Source organism: Myotis yumanensis, unplaced genomic scaffold, assembly GCF_028538775.1.
Source record: "Myotis yumanensis isolate MYYU_CA2020_CCGP unplaced genomic scaffold, mMyoYum1.0.hap1 SCAF_14, whole genome shotgun sequence".
Classification (NCBI taxonomy): domain Eukaryota; kingdom Metazoa; phylum Chordata; class Mammalia; order Chiroptera; family Vespertilionidae; genus Myotis; species Myotis yumanensis.
Window position 1 is genome coordinate 57,805,124 of NW_027223765.1, and position 23,734 is coordinate 57,828,857.

Consider the following 23,734-nt stretch of genomic DNA (forward strand, 5'->3'; position numbering starts at 1 on the left):
CTCAGCCGCCGCGGCTCGAGCTCCAGCCGCCGCCGCCGCCGCCGCTGCCGCCGCCGCCGCCAGTCTCCGGCCGAGACTAGTCCCCGCTAGCGCCGCCTCCTCCGAGTGACTGACGAGGGGCGGGGGCGGGCGGCGCGCGTCACGCCTCGTGCAGCCAATGGGAGGCACGGCCTGCGCCGAGGGGCGGGGCGCGGGGCGGGCGGATGTGGGCCGGCCGGCGGGGTGCGTGCGCTGCCGTGCGCGCTAGTGGCGCGCGTGCCTGCTGGCGGCTCCGCGGCCCCGCGGCGGAGCGGGCGTGCCCCGCAGGGCGCCTGTGGCCGCACCGGGAGCCCGCGTCGGGCTGGGACCCCCGCGCGGCCGCCGAGTGCCGCGGTCCTCGGGCCCGCAGCCCGACCGCGCCCCGGGGAAGTAGCTCCGCGCTGAGGCTGGCAGCAGCCGCGCCGCTAGCCACGCCTGGAGGGTCGCAGAGCCCGGAGCCGGCGGGCCTCTTGGCCTGGGTTCGCCCGCGCCCTCGGGCGCCTCGGCCACGCAGAGCTTTGTGTCTGCTCCCAGCCCGCCGCCAGCCCTCAGCCCCGCCGGCCGCTGGCGCCGGGGAAACTGCAGAAAGGGTGTGGCACGAGGACCGCTCCCCAGGCTGGGCGCGCCGCTGCGCACCGACTCCCCCTGCAGCCGCCCAGACCTCAATAGGGCGTTTCCCTCGGGAAGCAGCTGCTGGAATCCTGGCAGCCACGTGCCAGCAGTCAAACCTTGGGCCTCAGCGCTTCATCTCCAGCATGAGGCTCATCACCCTCCTCCTAGGATTGTCTGGGAAATTCAGAGACCTGTGCACCGTAAGCACGCAGGTCAGTGCCTGACACGTGGGAAGGACCATACAAAACACTGGGTGAGAGCTATCCTAGCGGGGCCTGAGTGTGCACCACTCCCCGCACTGTGGACGGGCAGCACCCACGGCTTTCTGCCCTCTCTAAGGCTGCCTGCCAAATTGACTCGACCTGACTCAGGCCCCTCTGCCCTCAGGCACTAGGTATTCCTGGGAGGCGAGGATCCCAGGTGATAAGATAAAGGCGTGGCTGGGCTGAAGCCCTGGTAGGGGTAGGACCGAGTCAAAGAATGCGGCTAGAGAGGTTGGGGGGTGGGGAGAAGAGTGTAGAGGGATACACTGAGGCTGAGGGGCCAGGGAGCAGGAAGTCCTAGGTTAGTCCAGGGGTCAGAAACCCGAGAACGAAAGAGGGAAGGAATGTGTCAGCTCGAAGCTTGATCAGCACATGCTGTCCTATCTAGGCAGCACACCCAGGAGGGACAGCACTGTGCACAAGGGTCAGCGCCCCTCAGGCCACTCTCTCAGAGTCCGCGGGGGGGGGGGGGGGGGGGGGGGGGGGGGGAGGAAGAGGAGGAGGGAGGCATGGGGCAGAGGGCCCAAGGGGACAGAGAAAGCCACGAGGGCATGCACACAAGCCATGGCCCTGTGCCCACAGCCTTGACCTCTGGTGTCGGCCTGGCATGCTTCCAGGACTCCAACCCTGGTGTGAAGGTGCTGAGAGAAAGCGGGTGGTAAAAACAATCCCAGCTGCAGAAGTGGCCTCTGGGGAGGAGAACTGTGCAGCTGGGAGCACAGGTGGTGGAAAGGAGACTTACCTTATTACTGTTATTATCATTATTATTAGTGTAGAGTAAATGCACAAATCATTTTGCAGCCCTGTGAATGAATAGATAGAAAGATAGACAGATAGATACTAAACCTTTGTATCCACCATCCAGATCAAGATATAGAATATTGTCATCCTTTCATCCCTTCGCTGCAGGTAACCACTATTTCAACTTCTGTTACCAAAGACCAGCTCTGCCTGTTTGTGATTGTCATATACCTGGGTTTATGGTGGGTACTCATTTGTCTGGCACCTTTTTCTTAACATAATAATTGTGACATTTATCCATATTGTTGCCTATATCAGTAGTTCATTTTTGTTACTTGCTTAAGTGTGTAGAATTCCACTACAAATACAACATAATTTAGTTGTCACCCATAGGAGACTGACTTTTTTAGTGTTGTTGTTTTTTTGTTTTTTGTGTGTGTATTTTAAGCTGTTTTACCTTTTTAAAAAAAAAATACATAGTTTTAAACATGCTTTAAGGCAGTGGTTCTCAACATTCTGGCCCTTTAAATACAATTCCTCATGTTGTGACCCAACCATAAAATTATTTTTGTTGCTACTTCATAACTGTAATGTTGCTACTGTTATGAATCATCATGTAAATATCTGATATGCAGGATGGTCTTAGGCGACCTCTGTGAAAGGGTCGTTCAACCACCAAAGGGGTCGCGACCCACAGGTTGAGAACCGCTGCTTAAGGGGAAAAAGAGAAGTTCCAGTACAGAGAACTAATTTCTAGGAACATATCAGACCCACACATCGCCATGTGGTTGTAACTGTAGAGGCTCTAGTTTCATTCGCACCCCCTGAAAGTCTCCTTGTAGTGACAGGAGCCGGACAGACTGCCTCTGAGGCAGGCGCTGTAGGACCAGGCTCTGAGCAGGGAAGCCTGCGCCCTGGGGGCAGACCTCCCTCTACTGTGCTGCTTGGAAGCATTGTGGTGTGAAAGTGGTGAGGAGCGAGCCCCTCCCCTGCTCCCCTGCTTCCTATCTGGAACTTCCATTTCATGTTTCACTTAAAGAAAGGGTTCTACTGCTTTAAAAATTATTTGAAGCCCATGGTTTTGTAATAGATGCTGTTTAGAAGCATCTCCTGTAAATGATTCCACCGATCATAGCCCAGCGTAAAAGACCACATTCTGCCTCCAGGGCCCTCCAGTGCAGTCCTGCGGCTTCTTTGCCGCTCCCGAACTGGCAGCCTCCACCTCAGGGCCTTCGCACTTGCTGCTCTGTCTGCGGGGAAATGTCTTTGCCCAGATAACCACATTTCCCCACCTCGCTTCCTTCAGGTCTTTGTCCAAAAGTCGGATTCCCAGTCACCCAGTCTAAAAATCTTGAGCCATGCCTTATTCCAGGGACAGAAGATCGGATAAACAAGATAGACTTGATTCCTAACCTTTTGGAGTTCACATTCTAGTTGAGAAGCCAAACTTTTTATAATTAATTAATTATGATGGTGACAGCTGCTGCAAAGGCCAAGTATAGGATGCAAGGCCAGAGGGCAGGGAGGGAGAGAGGGAGGCCCTGAAGAAGTTCTGTTGCCTAGGGGAGGAGGGGAAGAGGGGAGGAGGGGAGCAGGGGAGGAGGTTCCCGAGGGCCAGGGCGCTTTGGAGGAGCTGAAGGCCAGCCTCTGGGCTGGAGCCCAGCGTCCCCTGAGGGAGAGGAGAGATAAGGCTGAAGAGACAGGCTCTGGCTGGGTCCTGCAAGGAGGGCAGGCTTAGCTGGGAATGGGGTCTTCATCCTGAGTACATGGAAGCCATTGTCTAAGTAAGGAACATCCTGTAGAAAACTTCTATGAGTATATTTGTGCCAAAAGTGACAACAATTGCTAAAGCAGGATCTCAAATGTTCTGGAGAATAACAATTTGCATTTTCTTTTGTGCATTTGGAAATAAGGTAGGAACATGGGAATATTACATGGAGGTGAAAGAAAGCAAGGTGGGGATTAGATTCCAGGCTAGTTAACATTAGGTGCTCTCTCAAGGGATGTTAACCTGGCGTTTTAAAGGTGCAGTAATCTCGATGCTCAAGAACAACGGGCAGGGCTGGCTTAAAAACCTTTCACTGAAGAAGTGATAGGCCTGAGGGTACTACCCACCATGGCCTGCCCAGTTAGGAATCTGTGGTTTTGTACAGCACCCCCTTTTTATCCACAACATTGGTAAGTTTGCCAAGAATATTTGTCTACCTGGGACTGTCTGCAGTCTACCTTAGTGATTGAGATGCTGGGAGAATGCAGAGCCCTGGGGAGGAGGTAGTGAGGGAGACTTTAGATTGGCCAGAGAAATGGACCAGGAAGGGCAGCTTGCCTGTGCCTCCTTCCTTTCTTTTATTCAAGAAAGAAGCAAAAACTACTGGTGCCTGCAAAGTCAGGATCTGGATTATTATCAGCACAGCATCCTCCTGTCTTTATTTGCAAACATTACTCCCAGGCAGAAAATGTAAATACTAAGACCCGGACTTTGAACCTTAGAACAAGGAACACCCAATAAAGTTATCATAAACAAGTGAAAGCAAAAGGCCTTTCTCCAAATAGCTCAGGGCTTACACCACCCCACCCTGTTACACCTTCTTATGGTCTGAGTTCCAAATTGTGGTTTGGGGCGGGGTTTTCACCAATCTGCAGTGAAATGAGAAAACTAAGGGGTAAATGTATAAATGCTTGTTTACACCCAAGTAAATTACCAACAGTTGACTCTGGGGGGGGGGGGGGGGGCTTTTTATTTGGAGATTATGTCTTTCCAAATAGTTTCTTGGAGGGTTGGGTAAATGTTTTTCATTTTTTTCAAGTACAAGTGAAAGTTTATTTAGAAAGTCACAGAGGTAGAAGTGAGCTGTAGAAGAAGGGAGCCAGCTGGGCTGCATGGACTCACGAAACAAGTTACAGAGGCCAAGGAAGGGCCCTTGGAACCAAGGAGAAAGAGAGGAAAAGAAAGCACCTGGAGGAAGGAGGGAAAGATGCGCATGCTCCAGAGAGCCCTAGAGGCGGGTGCCTGAGCGACCCTTTTAGAGGAGGGATGGCAATAGCAGATGGTAGTGGCCTTTCTTCAGATGTCCTCAGTTGGTCAGATCACAAGTTGATGATTCTGTGTTGGCTTCCTAACCTTCTTTCTTGTCACCAATTTTATTCTTGAAATTTTAAGTAACCAAGATCTGAATGGTTTTAATGAAACATTCAGAGCTAGTATTGAGGGAAAAGGAAGGTGAAAACAGTATCATTTGGTGGCTGAAAAAGCCACCCAAGAGAGACAGTAACTAGGAAGGTCTAAGATTTTGATTCTAATTGCTAAGATTTAGTGTCCTACTTTGCCCTGGATATTCCTTCAGTGGTTTAAGAGAGAACATTGTTCCTGAAGCAACTCAGTGCCTGGAGGGCCTCGGGAACTGGGGGCGCCCAGCTCATTCCACCTGAAGACTCAGGCTTGTGCTGACCTCGCTGGGGTCTGCCGTGCGGAGATGCTCAGGGCGGATTAACGTCTAAAGAAGCAGCTTGGAGCCAGAGAGGTGGAGCGTCCTTGACCATCTGTGTTCGAACCTTAGCCGGATTTTGCAATCAGCTGCAAAGCCACTTGTGTGTGTGCTGATCAGAGAGGTGAGGTTTTATTGGTCTGCTTCTTGCACTGTGGGAAGTACCACCAGACAAAACTGTCCTGGGTTATACCTTACACCATTTACAACAATTAATTTAAAGACTAGAAGAAAATACTTGCAAAGCACGTATTTGATAAAAGAATCTAGAATATAAGAAGACAAGCAACTTAATGAAAACATGACCAAAAGATTTAAATGGACATTTCACCAAAAAAGATGTAGGAATAGTTCATGAACACATGAAAGATGCCCAACATCATTATTCACTGCAGAAATGCAGATGAAGACCACACGGAGATACCACTGCACTTTGAAACAGCTTCAGTCAAACAACCCTGACATCCCAAGTGCTGGGAGGAGGTGGAGCAACCCTCCCACAGTGCTGGCGGGAGTGCAATATGCTACAGTTCCTCTGGGAAATGGTTTGGCAATTTCTTATAAAGTTGAACATACACTTATAGCATGAGCCAGAAATCCCACTTCTGGAGATTTACCAAGAGAAATAAAGACCTGTGTTCACAGGAAAATCTGGACTCAGATATTTATAGTTTTATTTACAATCACCACAAGCTGGCAGCAGCCCGAAGGCCCTTCAGCGAGGGCTGCGCGTCCATCCACACCATGAGAGAAAAGGAAGACACTGTTTACATGTGCAGCACAGAGGAACCTCGACTTCATATCCTAAGTAAAAGAAGCCAGTCTCTGAGGTCACATACTTTGTTATCCTACTTATGGGACGTTCTGGAAAAGGCAAAACTATAGGGATGGAGAACAGATCAGTGGTTGCCGGGGTGAGAGGTGGAATGAGGGTTGGAATATAAAGGAAGAGCAGCAAAGGGAATTTGGAGAGGTGATGGACGTAACTTACATCTTGATTGTGGAGGTGGTTACAAGACAAAAATGCATTTGTCAAAGCTTGGACCTATATGCCAAGAAGAGTAAATTTTACCATATACAAATTACACTTTAATAAATCTGGCTTCTGATCATTCAGAATGGAGAGTTCTCCAAGCCTCTGCATTCCATATTGCCTGCTCCCTTCAAGTAATAACTATAGAGCTAGCGTGCTGTAGTTTAGCTGTGTACCTGCCCCTGTGGGTAAGCCTGTGCTTTTCTGAGTGTTCTCAGGTCAGAAGTCTTGGAGTCATTCCTAACTCCTCTCTTTCCCTACCCCCTACATCAGCCCATCAGCAAACCCTCTGGGCTTGACCTTCAATATAGATCCTGAATCCGACTCCTTTGTTGGCCATTACCACAACAAGCCTTTATTCCTCATTCGTGTTACAATCGGGGAATACAGGCGGCTGCTGCAGCTCTGCCCCACACGCTGCACCATTCTGGTACCCAGGTTGAAGGAACAGCTCAATTTGGAAAATATGTTCTCATGGCAAAGGGAAAAGAACAGAATGTTCCACACCATGGCTCTTCAGAGAAGTACACTCCTCCCCCGGGGAGGCGGTGGACAGTGCAAGAAGTCACCTGGCTACAGGTAAGGACATAGGAAACCCTCTAGGTACAACTTATGACAATGACTCAATGTGCCAAAGGGTTTTCCAGTTTAAAAGGCACAACATTCTAAAATGTGGAAACTGGGGGAGAATGCAGAGTCCACTGTCCAAGTGTATCATAGTCCTCATGTGGCAAAGATCAGGAAAACTGGCAAAGCTTCCAGGGGCTCTGGAGAGTCCCAGATTGTAGGTGTTTACAGATGCAACAGCAGGACCCAGCTTTCCTGGCCCCATCCTCCCCCGAGGCATCTTCAGCATCCACTCCTTGCTCGTGGAGTAACTGGAGGCCCGTGTCAGCTTTAGTGCCTTAAAATTGCATGCATGGTATATGCAGTTTGAGGGGTAGCTTCTCCAAAGCCTCTAACTCCACAGAGGTTCAGAGCTGGGTCACTGGATCCTGAATCAGGAATTCTTTGAGTCAGTTGCTGTGGTAACTGCAACAGATGGTCCCTTCAGAGAGGGAGGCTGGTCATTAGCACAGCTCAGAGTCCAAGGATGTCATGATCAAGGTGCAGAGTTCTGCATCAACAGAAGAGAGTGAAGACTAGCTGAGGCTCGGCACTTTGACCAGAGGCTGCAGCTCCAGGAAGTCAGCATCTTCCTCCCCCCGCCCCCAGTGTGAGGAGGGACTGTGTCCAGGGTGAGAGAAAGAAAGTGTTGGAGTCTAGGAGTATGTCCAGCTGATTCCCGTATGCAGTATTCCAGGCAGAGGCGGATCTGGGAGGAGATACAGGTGGCCTGGCTCATCAGCCTGGCTCAGTCACTTTACCTGGTACACCTTTCTCCCCTGGAGATTTCTACAAAAAAGCAGAGGATCCCACACAGACCAAAAATGCTGGTGTCAGGGTTTTTACAAGGGACCTGGGGTGCTGCAGCTGGGTGCTCTGAGGAGGCACCTGGTACAGTTCTGTCCTGTCCTCATCCTCAAAGTAGACCTCTAAATTATAAGGGCAGTATTTTTTTAATTTTATTTCAGAGAGGAAAGGAGAGGGAGAGAGAGATAGAAACATCAATGATGAGAGAGAATCTCTGATTGGCTGCCTCCTGCATGCCCCACACTGGGGATCGAGCCCCCAACCTGGGCATGTGCCCTGACTGGGAATCGAACCATGACCTCCTGGTTCATAGGTCGACACTCAACCACTGAGCCACGCCGGCCGGGCAGCAGAGCAGTATTTTTGCTCTAAGTCCCAAGAGGGTGTTTCACCAAACATCACCATTAGATGATCAATAAACCTGGAGTCCTCACAAAAAGCAGAGAGGAAGTCTGACTGGGCATACTCTGGGTCCAGAAAGAGCACAGGCCAGCTCAGTCTGCCGGGTCACCGGCGCGCAGCCTGGCACAGGAGCTCTCCAGCTGAGCCCCGGGAGTGCACTAGCCCTCCTGAGGCAGCGTCTTCATCATCACTGGCAGCTTCAGCGGCTGGCCGATGCTCCCAGCCTTGAGGTCCGGGGGTGGGGGGAGGAGACTCATTCTGGTTCTGCTCCTTCTTCTCTTTCAACTTTGCTTTCCTTATATCCCTCGGTTCAGTTTGCTTTAGTTTATCTGCTTTAGTTCTCATTTCCGGAAGCTTCTTCTCTTTGGCATCTATCTACAGCCCCTCCTCACACCAGTTCACGGCCTCAGCAGCTTTTCCGTTCCAGATGGCATAAGGCACCCCTTACTGCTGCGTTGAGGCGGCAGGGTTTTCACTTTCTGGCAGAGTCACATCATGGGAGCAATGCCCCGGCCATGCTGCGCTGCCTGGTTGGCTAAAGAACTGCATGCAGCTCAGGGTGTGCATGTTCCCTGTGAGCTCCAGGCTGCGAAGTTACAGCTTTTCATAGTCATCTTCTGTAGAGTGTTCACTGTCTTGGCCTGTTCTTCTGGAGGTCCCTCGGCATCAAACATAATTGCCGGGAGGCAAGCACGCCAGGCTTCTCCTTGGGAGCCGTTTCTGATGGTGCTTTCTTCATAAACAGGGCAATCTTTTCAAATTCCTCTTCCCCTGCATCCTCACAGAAGCCGCCACAGTAAGGCTGGCTCTGGAACTTCCCCGGCAACGAGTCCATGTGGTCGCCATCGGAGGCGGCGTCCGGCTCAGCCGCTCCAGGGCAGCTCCTGGGCCCTCCAGCTGTGGCCGCCGCCCGGCGCCCAGCACTGTTCTGACTCCTTATCACCTCTGCCACTGCCACTCCACTCCAGGGCAGGCTTGTCTTCTAGACTCTGATTGGCCTCCCTACTTCTGCTCTGACCTGTCAGGACATGCGAGCCTGTGCTGTGGTTGTGGCTCCCGAATCTCCATGACCTATCCCTGCAGCGGCGGGTGCTCACTGAAGTGGCCTGTCCCCTGCAGTCAGCAGGCGCTGCAGGGCCCATGGCGCCTCCCGGCACTCCAACTGGAGGGGCAGCACCACCTGAACACTGCTGGTCACTGAGCCAGGAGCAGGGCCTCCCAGGGGCCAGTAACCGCTTGGCCTGGAAGTGACACTGTGGCTTCTGCTCACAAAGCTGCATGGCCCCGTCGGCAGCAGGAGACAGCCCACCGTGTGCCAGGTGGGAGAGCTGGACACACTTGGCCAGCAGGTCTGTGATTGCCATGATCCCTTAAACCTCTTCTCCAAGCAGGCAGGCTCTTTAAGGCGCACGGGACTAAGTCACCCCCTGCTGGCGTCCTCCAATGACTTCTCATGACATGGATTAGAATTCAGAATCTTGGCCCTCAGCTTCCAGGCCGCTGGCCAGCTCCAGGTGCACTGACCTTGGATTGTGTCTGCCAAGTCCAGTCATTCCTGGGCCTTCCCACCTGTTCCCCGGAAGCTGCAGGGCACATCTCTGCTCCCCCGTGTCTGCTCATGGCCCCCCTTCAGGAGGCCGCCCTGCCTAAGCCGTCCTACATGGCCTCCCGAGTTGGCACCATCCCTTGTCCTACTGTCTTTTTCTTTACAGTCGTATGACTGAGCATTTCATGGTGTATTATTTGTTTTTGCCTGACTCTTCCACTAGAGCTTAATTTCTATCAGGACAGTGACTTTGTCTTGTTTTATTCTATATCTCTAGTAAAAGGAGCAATACAGTAAATGTTCCTACACATAGCAGGAACACAAAAATTATGTATAGAATGAATGAAACACTTTTATACTTGTTACCCCATTGAAACCCCAAATGACTCAGTGGGTAAGACCGATTGTTGCCCTAGTTGGTAGATGAGGAAACTGAGTCAGAGAAGTGATTTGGCCAGAGTCAGGGTCAGAATCTGAATTCATACCCACAGCTGACCTCCCAGTCCAACCCTGACCTCTCTCCCCAGGCTGCTGCTGCGGCCCACGCACTGGGAGGGCCAGGGTTCTGGAGAGGCCAGGACGGTGGGCAGGCAGGGACGCTGGCCTGGTCCTCTCCAACAGAGTCCCCGTGAAGACAGGCGGCGCGCTGGCCCTTGCACTCCTAGTTTGTTGGCCCCTATTACTGTGAGTTCCTGCCAAAGCAGACAGCCACAGGTGCCAGAACCCAAGGAGCGCATGGGCGCTGCTCCTGTCTGGGCCTTAGGAGTATGCAGAGTGGGGGGCTCCCTGTAATGGCATGATTTCCTTCATTGAGTCAATAATATCGATTGATGCCTCAGGCCCAGAAATTGCTTCCCCAGCAGCTTGTCCTTGACACTTGAATTTCCACCCTTAGAATCAGAGTCACAGAATTCTGAGGGTGGGAAGGTGAGGGAAGGCCAGTCATCTAGGCCTGTCCTTTGAGTTCAGAGGCAGAAACCTGGAGCGCGGAGGTCACAGATGCCCCCCCCCCCCCCCCACACACACACACACACACACACGCTGTCCTGGACCAGCATCGCTTCCCTCGCTGTCAGCAGCCCTGGCTCCTCGGGATGAGGACGCTGGCTGAGGCTCAGGCAGGGCTGGGACTGGCCCCAGGCCATAGAACCTGAGCAGGTTTTGAGCTCAGTTTTAAAACCGGATCCCAGGTTCTTTCTGCTATGACCACAGATGGAGTCCCTAGAACCCAAGCATCCTGGGATTCATGAATTACGAATTAGATGAAGACAGAGGCTCACCACAGGGACATCTAATGTTGTCTCACACTGCCTCCTGTCCCTTACATTCATTATAGCCCCCCGGGACCTCACAATGTGACTGCATTAGGAGGCAGGGCTTGTCAGGGCCTTAAGTTAAAATGAGGCTGTTTGGGTGGCCCTGCCCCCATCTCACTGTGGCCTGACACACACAGGAAGAAGCCCCAGGGCCACATGTGCTCAGGGGAAAGGCCACATGAGGCACAGCAAGAAGGCAGCCCCTGCAGCCAAGGGAGAGGCCCAGGAGGAACCAGCCCGCGGACACCCTCACGGTGGACTCCCAGCCTTCACCACCGTGAGGCAATAGACTCTGTGTTTACGCTGCCCATCTGTGGTCTGTGTATGGCTGCCGAGCAGATTAATACACAGGTTCTGAATGTGTGTGTGGCTAACGAAACATTGCTGTGGGATAGTAACCAGAATCTGTGGCGTGTGTACTCGGGCGGGATGTGAACACTTCAGGTGCCTTAACTCAATGAATGCTGATGATAGCCCTCCTGTAGGTTCTGTGATGAGGCCCCCCCCCCTTTTTTTTTAATTAAATCTTTATTGTTCAGATTATTACATTAGTTACTCTTTTTTCCCACCATAACTCCCCTCCACCCAGTTCCCACCCCACCCTCCGCCCTCACTCCCCACCCACTGTCCTCATCCATAGGTGCACAATTATTGTCTAATCTCTTCACTCACCCCCACACCCCTTCCCCCCCCCCCCCAAGAATAGTCATTCCATTCCCTTTCTATGTCCCTGATTCTATTACAATCACCAGTTCATACTGTTCATCAGGTTATTTATTCACTTGATTTTTAGATTCACTTGTTGATAGATATGTATTTGTTGTTCATAATTTGTATCTTTACCTTTTTCTTCTTCTTCCTCTTCTTAAAGGATACCTTTCAGCATTTCATATAATACTGGTTTGGTGGTGATGAACTCCTTTAGCTTTTTCTTATCTGTGAAGCTCTTTATCTGGCCTTCAATTCTGAATGATAGCTTTGCTGGATAAAGTAATCTTAGTTGTAGGTTCTTGCTGTTCATCACTTTGAATATTTCTTGCCACTCCCTTCTGGCCTGCATAGTTTCTGTTGAGAAATCAGCTGACAGTCGTATGGGTACTCCCTTGTAAGTAACTGAGTTTCTTTCTCTTGCTGCTTTTAAGATTCTCTCTTTGTCTTTTGCTCTTGGCATTTTAATTATGATGTGTCTTGGTGTGGTCCTCTTTGGATTCCTTTTGTTTGGGGTTCTCTGCGCTTCCTGGACTTGGAAGTCTATTCCTTTCACCAGGTAGGGGAAGTTTTCTGTCATTATTTCTTCAAATAGGTTTTCAATATCTTGCTCTCTCTCATCTTCTGGCACCCCTATAATTCGGATGTTGCTACGCTTGAAGCTGTCCCAGAGGCTCCTTACACTATCTTCGTATTTTTGGATTCTTTTTTCATATTGCTTTTCCGGTTGGGTGTTTTTTGCTTCTTCGTATTTCAAATCTTTGACTTGATTCTTGCGACCCTCTGGTCTGCTGTTGGGAGTCTGTATAATATTCTTTGTTTCAGTCAGTGTATGCTTAATTTCTAGTTGGTTCTTTATCACTACATCGAGTGTCTCATTAGATTTCTTGAGGATCTCACTACATTTATCAGCGGTCTCACCAGTCTTCTTGAAGATCTCACTACATTTATTGGCGGTCTCACCAGTCTTTTCGAGGGCCTTATTAAATTTATCGGCGGCTTCTAGACAGTTCTTTAAAGACCTTAAAAGTGTGGTTTTGAACTCTATATCCAACAGTTTGCTTTCCTCCAATTCTGTCGTTTGTGTCCTGTTTCTTTGTCTCGGCATTTTTTATGCTTCGCTGTGTCAATAGAGTGCCTTTCTGTGTTAAGTATCCCAATTACCTGAGGTAGACACTCTTGGTGCACCCCCTTGTGGGCTTTGTGCACAGTCTTGATGTAGTTAAGCCTTGATTGTTGTAGTTATCACTGTGAGGAATTGACCTCCAGGCCAATTGGCTGTGAGAATCAGCTGTGTCTGCAGTGGGAGAACTTCTGTGCTGGAGACACCCCTCTGGGGCTAGACTTGCTTTGATGGGGCTTTGGTGCTCCGATGAGGCCCCTTTTATAAGTAAGGAAAGTAGGACCAAAAGCACTCACTTGCGCTGAGCTGCACATTTTGAAAGCGGCAGGGCTGGGCTTTGAACCCAGGGCTCCTGGGCTCAAAGAACCTTCTAAGGTTAGATATCACTCCTGTTTTTCACATGAGGAAATTGATACTCGTCCAACATCCCACAGTCAGGGCAGGTGGAACCAGAACTTCAGTTCTTTGTACTCACACACTGAGTCCCTGGAACTCAAGGCTCCTACACATCCTTACTTAGAGGGAGGGAGGAGGAATAAGTTCGCAGGGGCATCTGACACGGAAGGCGGGGCCACTCGAAGGGTCAGGAGAGATGGTAGAATTGGGCCAGGAAGGTGAGGAAGAGGGAAATGGGCAAAGGACTGAGCTGGAGGAGCACTGGGCCCCTCCCCCCTCTCAGGGCCTCTCCTCCCTGTTTCTGCTGCCCATGGACAGAGCGGTCAAGCAATCTGCCCCGTCACACAACGAGGAAGGCAGTTGGAGATGCATTCAGATCTCCTTGACGCCAAAGTCCACTCTTCTTACTTTTGTTTTTAAGTTTGACAGCTATTTATGAGGCACCTACTATGTGCCCGATGCCAGGTGCTGACCCCACACGTGTAAAGGACACAGTATTCCTTGGCCTCTAGAAAGCAGTCGGGGAAAACGGGCACAGACACAGGTAATGACAATGGTGGTGAGGGTCGTGAGGGCCAGGTGGCCGCCATCGCCCCCTGTGCGCCTTTGTCTTCTGGTACTCTTCCCTGTCCCAGGCGGTTTATTGGGCTCTTGTTCTCTGTCCTCAGGAAGAAATGTGATAGTAGAAGCAAAAGGCCTGGCAGTGCCCAGCCGACTGGCTCGGTGGTTGAGCGTCGACCTATGAACCAGGAGGTCACCGTTCGATTCCCGGTCAGAGCACATGCCTGGGTTGCAGGCTCGATCCCCAGTGAGGGGTGTCAGGAGGCAGCCGATCAATGATTCTCTCTCATCACTGATGTTTCTCTCTCTCCCTCCCTCTCCCTTCCTCTCTGAAATCAATAGAAATGTATATTTATTTTTAAGCCTGCCAGCTTCTGTCTCTTGTGTTCCGTCATCCTAACCTCTCCTCCCCCTGAATTCCCACAGCAGAACTCACTCGGGAAGGCGCAGGACGGACAGACACTGTGTTTGGAAGAAGGAAGGGGAGGGGAGTGCTTTTTCCAGACAAAAAAGCCTTCCCAGCCGCCTTGGGAGGGAGGGCGGTGGGAGGGCTGAAAAGGAGGGGCTGAGAGACACCGAGCAGAGTGGCCTGTCAGCAAGCAGGCCTCCAGGAGAGTGGCGGGACCTCGGAGCAGGAGCACCGGGAATGGCATTTGTGCAGACACAGCCGTGGCTGCCTGGCGGCGATTCTGGATGGAACAGAGGAGTGGGCGTTGTCAGGACGCCTCCTGGACAGGAAGGAGCCGTGGAGAGACAAGCAGGCCGGTGGCACCTGCGATGAGCAGATGCTCTGAGACCAGCACTGGGCACCAGGGTCTGCCCCTGAGCCAAGCACTGGAGAAACAGGAAGCAGCAAGCTGACTGGGGGTCAACATACAAACAAGGGAGAGTCCAGGGTGAGGAAGCTCACCCCTGCAGGGTTCTGCCAGAGGCAAGCCCAGTGCGAGGAAGGACTGCCGGCCAGGATGGTCCGGGAGACCAGCTGGGGAGGCATCCCAGCCCGGGCACAGCTAGAGTGACAGCAGGAGCATGGTACTGGACGCAGGACAGCAGCTGCTGGAGCTCAGTGCACGTGGAGGGTGGGGAGGCCAGAGCAAGCCCATCCTGAGGCAGCTTACAGCCATGCAGGTCCATTGGATTGTATCTGGAAGACAAAGGTAGCCTGTGCACACATTTAAATCAGGGTAGAGTTTAATCAGTTTGCAGGACTTGTACTGAGTTTTTAGAATCTCTTTGGGAGCAATGTAGATTGTGGTGGCTGGGTCAAAATGAGAAGGGGGGCAGAAGGCCAGTAAAAATGGCAAATAACTGAAAAGAACAAGGAAAAGGGTAGTGGAAAGAAAGAATGAGAGATTTTCAACAGTAGAATCTCCTGGACTTAATTCCTGATTGGACTTTGAGGGCGGAAGTGGAGGGGTGCAGGGGGAGAAGGCAAGGATGATGCCCAGGACTGTAACTTGGGCAAACGAGTCCATCGCGGGGACATGACCAGAGCTGGGAGGGCGGCTGCTAGAAGAGGAGACAGTGAGTTGAGGTGACGATGTGACGAAGGGGATGGGTCACTTAGGGGGCTTTGGCTGCAAGTAATAAAACCCCGAAATGGTGGGCAATGCATTAGGTCACAGAGCAGGAGGCCATTCCAGCGAAGATGCAGCTCGCAGCCACACCCGGCTCCTTCTCTAACTGGGCCCCACCCGCCCTCGGGTGCAGGTGGTTGTCGCCACCCCAATACCACAGGCTCCGCATCCAGAGGGAGAAAGGAAACCATCTCCCAGTCTGGCCAGCGGGACGACAGCCTCTCCTCGCCTGTCCCAGCCATCTCCCCATCAGCAGAATTGGGTCGCGTTCCCACTCCTTAAGCTCACACGGGTTTGGACCGATCCTCAGGGGGAGTGGCGACCAGCCCACGTAAGTGGAGAAGTCTAGGAAACAGTTGGAAATGAGGGTCAGAGGCCAGCATTTGCCTGAAGACATCGTAGAGGAGCTATGAGTGGAGGCAGAGAGAAGGGTGCCTAGCAGAACCCCGAGACGCCCTCCATGTGAGGGGCTGCCCGAAGAAGAGACCTGACAGTGGTCGCTGAGAGCCTGACTCTGAACTCAAAGGGAGTGGAGGGAATCCCGGTCCTGCTGCTCGTCGTTAGCAGTGGGACCTGGTGAGGGTCCCGGCGTCACTCACAGCCTTGCTGTCCCTGTTTATAAAGTGGAACCACTAAGTCAGTGATGGCGAACCTATGACACGTGTGTCAGAGGTGACACGCGAACTCATTTTTTTTGGTTGATTTTTCTTTGTTAAATGGCACTTAAATATATAAAATAAATATTAAAAATATAAATCTTTGTTTTACTATGGTTGCAAATATTAAAAAATTTCTATATGTGACACGGCACCAGAGTTAAGTTAGGGTTTTTCAAAATGCTGACACGCCGAGCTCAAAAGGTTCGCCATCACTGCACTAGTCCTACCCCCCAGGGTTGCTGGAAAGAGCTGATAAGAGATGAACACAAAGCCTCACAGGACATCAGCCCCAGCAGCTTCTCTTGGCGGAAAAGAAACCAGACTCGGAGGGTCTGAGAGTGACGGGGGAGCCCCCCCGCGGGGATCGCATCGGATGACAGGTCAGCTCAGAAGCAGACTGAAAAGTGCCCCCTGGACTTAGCAGCCAGAAGGGCGCTGGGCCCTGGGCTAGAGCGCCGAATGGGGCGCAGGGGCTGGGAGCCAGGGGCCAGGGCCAATGTCAAGCCCCGAATTCCAGTTGCCTGGCTGCCAGCAGCAGGGGCCCTTCGCCAGCCAGGAGCTGCTGCAGCTCGGAAACCCGCTCCGCGTCCTCCTCCGCCGCGGGGCCAGGGCCAGGGCCGCTGGAGCGCAGAGAGCAGCAGGCGCCACGCCCCTCGAAGGCCCGAGGCAGCACTTGGACTTTTCTGCGGATAAACGAAGGCGCCGTTCCCTTCCCTTAGAAATAGGCATGTCCTTTCGGAGGCTTGCGTTGCATTATTTCATTGCTACGTGGTTCTTGTTTAATAGTCATATTTGCAACCACAAAAACAAACAAACAAAGCCCAAACAACATATGTACTTTGCATTAAATTTAAAAAGTTCAAACTCCTCCTTCTTGAGGCAAAGTGAATGCACATTTTTGAGGCAAAGTGTGAGACTAGGAAAACCCTAGACCTAAGCAATTGGGCAAACCCACCGTTAATGAACGATAGCAGCTGCTTCCGAGACCAGTCGGTCACAGGGATCGTGTTGGCCAGGGCTGCCATTGAAAGCCTGGTACTGTTCCGCTGCTCAGTGCGCCCTGTGAGGCAGACCGGGCGGGCGCGGCTGAGGCTCAGTGTCCTGCCGCCTCCTGCCCCCACTCCCGCTGGCTCACCGCCCAGTGGACGGTCCCTCAGCACCAGCGAGGCTGCAGCTGCTACTGTTTCTGGACTCTGGCAAGGAAAGTGGGCTTAGGACCAAGTCTGTTGTCCAGAGCGCCCTGTGGAAGGTGCTGGAAGAGAGCACCAGACATCTGGATTGCAGCTCTGAGTTCACAGGTCCCGCAGGTGTATCTGCACCTGGCCTGGCTGTGTAAGTGGAGCCCATCTCAAACCAACACTGGGGCTCACTGAGGTGGAAGGTTGGATGCCAAATATAAGTACTAACTCCGCCATCTTCCCCACAGGCCTTTGTGACCGGAGGAGCAGCTGACCCCCTGCGGGCCTAACCGCTCCCCAGCTCTCCCAGCAACCAGTTCCAAGGTTTGCTTACTTTAGTGCAGCGGTTCTCAACCTGTGGGTCGCGACCCCTTTGGCGGTCGAACGACCCTTTCACAGGGGTCGCCTAAGACCATCCTGTATATCAGATATTTACATTACGATTCATAACAGTAGCAACATTACAGTTATGAAGCAGCAACGAAAATAATTTTATGGTTGGGTCACAACATGAGGAACGGTATTTAAAGGGCCAGAAGGTTGAGAACCACTGCTTTAGTGGTACCACAGCACTACCTAAATCTAAAACAAGATAATATTAAATGTAAATTGTAATTGAAAAATGCAATTTAAAGTTCTTTTTAAAATTTTTAAAAAAGTATCCCAGCTCTTTTCCACTGTGAAGTCCACTGGAGCCTCTTGCATTTCAGGTTGTCAGATGCTGGGGTGCTGGGGTGCTGCCGGGTGCTGGGATGATGGGATGCTGGTGGGTGCTGGGATGCTGGGGTGCTGGGGTGCTGGGATGCTGGTTCGATGCTGGGATGCTGGGGTGCTGGGATGCTGGGATGCTGGTTGGATGCTGGTTGGATGCTGGGGTGCTGGGATTCTGGGATGCTGGTGGGTGCTGGGATGCTGGGATGCTGGGATGCTGGTTGGATGCTGGGATGCTGGGGTGCTGGGATGCTGGGATGCTGGTTGGATGCTGGTTGGATGCTGGTGGGTGCTGGGGTGTTGGGATGCTGGTGGGTGCTGGGATGCTGGGATGCTGGTGAGTGCTGGGATGCTGGTGAGTGCTGGGGTGCTGGGATGCTGGTGAATGCTGTGATGCTGAGATGCTGGTGGGTGCTGGGATGCTGGTGAGTGCTGGGGTGCTGGGATGCTGGGATGCTGGTTGGATGCTGGGATGCTGGGATGCTGGTGGGTGCTGGGGTGCTGGTTGGATGCTGGGATGCTGGGATGCTGGTGAGTGCTGGGATGCTGGGATGCTGGTGGGTGCTGGGGTGCTGGGATGCTGGTGGGTGCTGGGGTGCTGGGATGCTGGTGAGTGCTGGGATGCTGGTTGGATGCTGGGATGCTGGTGGGTGCTGGGGTGCTGGGATGCTGGGATGCTGGTTGGATGCTGGGATGCTGGGATGCTGGTGAGTGCTGGGATGCTGGGATGCTGGTGGGTGCTGGGGTGTTGGGATGCTGGTTGGATGCTGGGATGCTGGTGAATGCTGGGATGCTGAGATGCTGGTGGGTGCTGGGATGCTAGTGAGTGCTGGGGTGCTGGGATGCTGGGATGCTGGTTGGATGCTGGGATGCTGGGATGCTGGTGGGTGATGGGGTGCTGGTGAGTGCTGGGATGCTGGTGAATGCTGGGAAGCTGGTGGATGCTGGGGTGCTGGGATGCTGGGATGCTGCCAGGAGCTGGGAAGCTGCTGGGTGCTGGGATCCTGGGATGCTGGGATGCTGGGATGCTGGGATGCTGGGGTGCTGGGATGCTGGGATGATGCCGGGTGGGCCTCCTGTCCTGGGAGGAGCTGTGAGTGAGCGCCTTGCACTCCCTGAGCTCAGGGGCAGGGCAGAGGCAGCCCACAGTGAAGGCGGGTCTTGGTTCTCAGCAGCTCTGAGACCTTGCTCCTCTGTACCATTGGCTAAGGAAGGGAGGTGACTGTGCCTGTGGCAGGGGGTCTGAGAGCAGCAGGAGACGGACAAGGAGAAGGGAGAGCATGAGATCCTGGACACAGCACTGGGCCTAGTTTTTCTGTTTCCAGAGAGAGGCCTGGAAATAGAAAGCATGATTTAGTTCCACAGACGTTTATTAACAAATCAATTGTAATTATTATCCAAAGTAACAAGTGACTGAGATACTTAATACAAGTTTCACAGAAAAAGAAGTGTTTGGCTCCATCTTTCCTTCATTCAACACATAGTTATGGAGGCTTATCACGTGCAGCACTGTCCTGGGCACTAGGCAGACGGCAGACATCGTCCCCCCACGGAGCTCACGCGAATGCCGCCTGCGTGTGTCGGCCTGGGAGGTACCTCTGGGAGAGCACAGGCTGCGTAAACAGATGAGACAATCAGACAAGTCACTTCAAAACTGTTCGGGGCATTGCGATCCTGGAGGAATGGAAACTGAGATCATTAGAAGGGTCCATGGTTTCCAACCAGGGACAGTTCCCCGCCCCCCACCCACCCCCCAGGAGACCAGCATCTAGTATGTAGAGAGAGGCCAGGGATGCCTCTAAGCACCTCCCTGCCAGGCCCCCCCCCCCCCCCCCCCGCCGAATTACCCAGCCCCACTGCCCCTGCCCAGGCGGGGGAAGTCTGACCTAGGCTGGGCTCAGGGGTCCTTGGGGAAGAGGTGCATTTGATGTGAGAGGTGGAGGAGGCCAGCTGTTCAGGATGCGGGGAGCAGCGGGGAATGAGGCGCAGGAGCCTGAGCTGAGGGTGCAGAGAAGGTGGAAAGGAGGGGGTGGTAGCACATATCCCAGCATGTCCGCAGCGTGAAGGGAGGCTCTCTGCCCTGTGGTGGTGGCACGGTGGCTGGCGCAGCCTCCTCACCAATGCCCTCCCCGCCTCACCTCCTCGGAAAGCTGGAGCTCAGTGAGATTAGTTTGGTTTGGAGCCCTCACTCTAGGCACTGCAGGTGGTTGGAGTGGGGAGAGGCTAAAGGTCGAGAGGTTTCTGCACCCAGAGGAGCGCAGGCGTGGCTGGGCAGCCTGCAGCAGCTGGCTCATGAGAACAGAGGCGTGGCATTCCTTCACTGATCCTCTTTATTGTTGAAAGGATCACATCATGTGTACCCCTCACCCATGGGCCCCGCTACCCCCCCACCCCCCACCCAAGACAATTTATACTGATGAAGGTTGTGGGAGAGGGTGGTTGGGAGTAGTGGCTCCGAGGCTCCCAGCTGAGGCTCCTGTGAGTGGTGAGGAGGATCACAGAGAAGGGGTTTGCGGGGGACAGAGCTGATGGTCCTGTGGGGACATGCAGGGGACACATCCTGTTCACAGGTGCTGAGGCGAGAGCTGCGCTCCTGACGTGGGTGTGGGGTCGCCGTGGCCGTGGGAGTCTCCACAGTCTTGCAGGTGGAGAACCTATTTAGGGAAATGTCTGGGGAGACCAGGCGGCGAAGGGCAGGAAGCTGGGCTCACTCCTAATGAAGGGGCAGCAGAGGCGAGACCAGAGAGACAGGAAGAGCATGACTCCATCACGGCAGGCACCCTCTTTAGGAACAAGAGGGGGAGCAAAGGGGACTCTGTGACACTTTCAACCATAAAGGTGAGTGACTCAAAGAAAGAATGAGAAAGGTCAAGCTGTCCGCGAGCAGGGGTGGGGCAGGAGGCGGGGGTTGGGGCAGGAGGCCGGGGTGGGGCAGGAGGCGGTGGCAGATGAGGGTTGGACATACCGATGACGAGGCCCTTGGCGACCTTCTCCGAGCAGCTCACCGTCGTGGTGAGCGTGGGGTTTCCTTAAAGACGCTGACTCCCCAGATGCGGGGGAAGAAGGTGGGAAGGAACCCCTTTACATCTGGGCAGGATTTGAACAGCAGTCGTTGTCCAGGCTGCAAACAGGAAACCAGTATATCAACAAAGAGGCAGAAAACCGGACTGACTGGGCCAACCACAGCGCAGCTCATTTGGTGGAAAAGAAGGCTTGGCGGCAAGCAGCCCATCACGGATTCAGCAGCTCAGCACCGTCATTGCGCATCTGGACTCACTCTACTTTCCCACTCTGCTGTCTTTCACACGCTGACATGTCCTCATCCTTGGGAGCACATGTCACACACGGCGCCTGCAGCTCCAAGCACCACGCCTCCCGTGGGCAGGAGGAGGCGGGCGGAAGGAAGCGCTCACTCTTTCCTTGGGAGACTTGCCCTTTAGGTGTCATTGGCCAGAGCTCAGCACATACCTTCCCCTGGAACCTGAGGGTCAGGTACTGGGATTGCAGAGCTGGCTGGCACCCATCCTGACTCCTCCCCTGCGGCTGAGCAAGGAGGAAGGGGGCTGGCTGCTGGGGTGGCAACTGGCAGTGTCTGCCATAGGAATCCACCCTTCCACACCGTTTGGTAGCCATGGGTGAGGGTGGGGAAGAACCAAAGACCTTGCAGAAGGGACAAGCCCTTGAAGGATTAGAAGGAAAAGAAGGATTAGATTTTAGAGTTGATATTCACGACAGACGTGATACCTCCACCATTTACTGAGCGCCCATTTGGGGCAGGAGGCGGATTGCTTTACGATTTTATCTTGTACACTGAGCACCACCAAGATGAGGGTGACCTTATGGTGGCGGAGCTGGTGACAGGATGCTGTGCTCAAGGGGCGCTTCCTGCATGCCAGGCTCTTCACAGTCACCATCCCAGTCTCTCCTCAAAACCGGCGAGAGGGGCAGGTGCTGTGAGTATCTGTTCTGCAGAGAAAGCAGAATGTGGAGGGAGGACTGATCATTTGCCTGAGCCCTTGGCTAGCAGCAGCCAGCCCCAGGCCCTCGTCTCAGAGGTCACACCCTGGCCCCCCACACTCGGCAGTAAGAGGAAGCTGCTGGCAAGCTCTGCTAGACCAGAGGGGGAGCAATTGCATGTTCGAATGGGGAATTGGCTGCCATAAGCATCCTGTTTACCAGTGTCCAAGTCTTCAGCATTTCATGTTCCACACAATTTTGCAACTAAAGCACATCCATCAGACAGCTTGTGCCTTCCATCTCTCACCCTTGTTAACAGCTCACTGGTCTTCACGGCACCTCTGGGGCCTGGAGAACAGGGCGGTTAGGCGTGCGCATGGGCTAAGTGCCCGTCTGGGGCCAGGACTCTTTCCGAGGGAGAGTAATGACACAGGCGACACTTGGGGCAGGAGGGGCACATTCTGACGCAGGAAAGAGAGTATCCAACAACAGATGACACCAGCTGTCGAAATTGCACAGGTTCCCTACGCGGCTCGGCTCACTTGAGACGGGAGAAGAGGCGGCTTCGAGCGATCTGGCCCAGCTCGGTGCTCAGCTTCACCCGGGCATCTCCCTGCTCCTCACCGAGGCCCTGGAGAGACACCTGCATTATCCATTTTACCGCCCAGAAAACGAGACCTTGAATGTCTACGCAATTTGCTTAAAGCTATACAGCTTGTGAGAGCCAGCGATGAACCCGGTGCCCCGGCTCTGTCTCCAGACCACGGCCCAGGTGCCCTGGGCAGAGCGAGCTGGTGGGGGGATTGGGGGCAGACAAAGTGGTCCTGAAACCCATAGTCCTTGTTTCCTTAAAATCCCATTTCTGTTCCAAATATATTCCAAGATGTGTATATTTCAGGATGAGCACACATGCATGGCAGCGTGCTGGAAAGTCATCTGTAACAGTCAGAACAAAAGTGAAGAGACTGCAAGTACAAGATGACACCCACGCTACACTCAGAGTGTCCTAGGGGAGGAGGTCGAAGGCCAGCTGGCCTTTCTACGGATAACCCTGGCTGCTCCAGGCTGGGTCTTCATGCGGTCATTTTGCTGAGTTCAGTTTCTTTCCTTCCCATTTCCCAAGCTGCTGGCCTGCCTGCTTCAGTCAGAGGGGAGACGGCTGGGGAGTGAGGCCCAGTTCCAACCACCGCTGTCAGCCCCTCTCCCTTCAAGATGACTTACAGAATTTGGGTTCCTTTCTCCAGTTTGGAGATTAGAGGTATTATCTAGAAATGGCATTATCACAAATCACAATCAGAACCTAAAGCAGGGGATCCAGAATGATGGGCTGTCTGTCCGAGGCTGCCCCTAGCTCACAGATCCCCACCCCTCACTACCAGTGCCCTAGGACGGCCAGGTGGTGGAGAGTGGAGGGCAGCCCTGATTTCAGCCCTCATTGTGCAGAACACAGTAAGAAATGTGGCCCCGATCCAGCCTAGTCTCGTTCCCAGAGTGTTTCCCAGGACTTGAAAGCAGAAAGCTGTGGACATTCTCACCCAGCTTGAAGAGACAGCAGGGACATTCCAGAAACTCCTTTTCGAGTGTTGTTGGATTACTTAAATCCTGCAGCTTAGCCTGGAAAGACTCAATTAAAAGGAGTTTTAGGAAAACTTCAGAACCATGAAAGGCCCAAAGCCATGTTCAAAAAGAGATGAGAAAGGGGTGGCGGTAGCAGCCTTTTGTGGTTCCTAATGGCCTCCCAGTCCCTGGGAGGCCGGGCTACGTGTTCATCACCGAGGTTTCCGAGTCTTCTCTTCCCATGAACCCCCTTTCCCTGAGCAATCAACGCCCCTGGCTCCTCAGAAGGGCTGAATGTGTGGGACCCACTGACTGTCTATAAGAAGTTGCCAAAGGTCATTCAGATATGATTTCTTTCATCAAAATAACTGTCTCTAGAAAGCCTGATTGGACTCACTATTTTGGTTTTTAATCCAAACAACTGTTTGGCAGCTGTAGCCATTTAAACACACCCAGGAAATCAGGGTGTCCGCCTTTA

General features: G+C 53.1%; 1 pseudogene; it reads right to left on the reverse strand.

Annotated features, from left to right (window-relative positions):
• Positions 1 to 7,510: 7,510 nt before the first annotated feature.
• LOC138992575 (tetratricopeptide repeat protein 4 pseudogene) lies at positions 7,511 to 9,331 on the reverse strand (annotated as a pseudogene).
• Between the last annotated feature and the right edge of the window lie 14,403 nt (positions 9,332 to 23,734).